The sequence below is a fragment of the Panulirus ornatus genome, chromosome 21 (genome assembly GCF_036320965.1).
Source record: "Panulirus ornatus isolate Po-2019 chromosome 21, ASM3632096v1, whole genome shotgun sequence".
NCBI classification, from domain to species: Eukaryota; Metazoa; Arthropoda; class Malacostraca; order Decapoda; family Palinuridae; genus Panulirus; species Panulirus ornatus.
Window position 1 is genome coordinate 14,091,382 of NC_092244.1, and position 2,529 is coordinate 14,093,910.

The 2,529-nt window shown below is 39.2% G+C and overlaps 1 protein-coding gene across 1 annotated transcript in view; it reads right to left on the reverse strand.

Moving 5' to 3' along the window:
• Positions 1–2,298, reverse strand: part of LOC139756387 (dipeptidase 1-like) — a 37,394-nt gene extending 35,096 nt beyond the window's left edge. Inside the window, exon 1 of the mRNA XM_071675788.1 lies at positions 1,959–2,298. The gene's annotated coding sequence lies outside the window, so the exon portion shown is untranslated. The remainder of the gene's footprint in view (positions 1–1,958) is intronic.
• Positions 2,299–2,529: the final 231 nt, after the last annotated feature.

Sequence of the window (2,529 nt, forward strand, 5' to 3'; positions counted from 1 at the left end):
GGATGCAAACATGTCGACAAAGTATGTCAGTCAGGTTACCAGTTTATCATTTTACGATTATCATTCTTTCATCTCCGAGAGAAGGCAATTTGCCCACCCTACGCTTCACCACACAGCAACGATTGGATTCTATACCGAATATTTCCGCTCCAGTGTCGCCAGTTCTTTTTTTTTTTTTTTGTAAAAGTCGAAAATCCCACCAGAATTATCATTTCTCTTATTTGTTCTCTCGGAAGTCATGTGAGAGACTTGTGGGTTCACACACACACACACACACACACACACACACACACACGTGTATACTTGGATACACGAGAGTACAAAGATATATATATATATATATATATATATATATATACATATATATATATATATATATGTGTGTGTGTGTGTATATATATTGGAAAGGATCACAATTTTGCGGGTGATCAAGTACATTCCTACGAGTCCACGGGGAAAATGAAACACGATAAGTACCCAAGTGCACTTTCGTGTAATAATCACATCATCAGGGGAGATACAAGAAAGAAATATAACAGTCAGTTGATATACAACGAAGAGACGTAGCTAGGACGCCATTTGGTAAACAAGTGATTGTTCAAGACAGACAACGATCGTATCATAAACTTATTATGTGGACAAGAAAGTGAATTGTTTACAAACTTTATCAACAATTAAGTTATCCAATTTGTATATACCTTCACTAACATTAAGGTCATAATTCATTGTGTATTCGATAATAGAAGATTCAGTGATATTTTTCGTGGTACTGGAGTTAAGACTTAACTAAAATGGCATTATTCCAGTCAATACAACGATCATAATCTTTAACATGATTAAACAAGGCATTTGATTCCTGTCCTGTTCTTATACTATATCTATGTTGCTTAAGTCTAACAGAAAGATCCTTACCAGTCTGCCCAACACAATTTCTACATGGCACTTTATAGATGTATCCAGAATTTTCTGATTAAGATATTCTTTATGGTATTACTGTAGCTGAAGGCAACATTTACATCAAAGGACTTAAGCAACATGGAAAGTAAAATTATTATCAAAAAGGATAACAAAAAGGAATATATATACATATATACATATATATATATATATATATATATATATATATATATATATATATATATATATATATATATATCTTCCCTTTTAGTCGCCTTCTACGACACGCAGGGAATACGTGGGAAGTATTCTTTCTCCCCTATCCCCAGGGATAATATATATATATATATATATATATACTTGATCGCCGTTTTCCGCGTCAACACCAGGAACAGACAGAGAAATGATGCATTCCCTCACATATACGCTCTACCTGTCATGTGCAATGCACCGAAAACACAGCCCCCTAAGACAACCAGGCACCACACACGCAAATACAAGCATGTGTGAATAGTAAATGTGTATAATGAGGGAGTAGTTTAACACCCATCTCAAATATACATGGATTAATACAGGAAGAAATGTGTGTGTGTGTTATTGGACTCTGCCTGCTCGAGGGTACAACGCGAGCGAATAGTCACCTCTGGCAAGGCTGTATCATAGGAAGCAAACAGTCTCTGTCAAAGATATCACACCAAAGGAGTAATACATTCCCTTGTTACAGACAGGAGCAACACTACAGAGAATATATTGGATAACAACACGACTCTCTCATGGAAACTGGTTCTGGAGTAATTATAAACATAACCAGTATTCACAACAGGAACAGTTCATAGGATTCCCAAACAACGAAAACCTTCTATGGGGTCATATGTTCGAAACAATCATTTCGAGGCGTTTTCTTAAGTATGAGGATTGAATTATGTCATCTGACAGTTGCTGGCAGTTATACTCATCCGAAAATGATTATCTATCGTTTCGAAAGAGAAAGTTCGTTAATTTCCTCGATAGATGAGCAATACCTTTCACCAAAATGTGCAACGGGATCACACGAAACTCACCTGAAAAATTGTTTCACTTTGTGTTCCGAGGCACTGCTTCTGAATCGAAAAGTTTCCTCAAGAAAAGATCTGTGAATTTCATGCTGGGTTTTTCATTGCTAGGGCTTTCCATAGGATGAAATACCTGGCGCACTTCACACTAGACAATCAAGCCAGAAAGGGCGCTGCACGCGCGTGTCGTGACGAGGGCCCAGCAACAGCTGAAACCGACCGTCAACGCAGACGAAAGACGCGCTCTGACAGGGAGCTTCAACAACCCACCTCGCACACACCGCGTCCTGAGGACTACTGAACCTTCCTGGCTTCCTCGCCCCGTTGCACGCCTCCGGATCTTGCTGCCAACCACCGCCACCCCCACCAACTTCGACACCTTGGGCCGTTGCTACACAAGCTCCTGATCTTTCTGCTGCCCGTATCTGCTACTGGTGGTAATGCCGCTGTTGCTCTCTCCTTTCTTGTTCATTCGAGTTTGTTTTTTTTTCTTTTTCTTTTTCTGCACAAATACGCAATATTCACCGTCCGTGTCCCACTCTCTTACCTGGGTTTCTATATATGAAATCCGAGAGAGCAC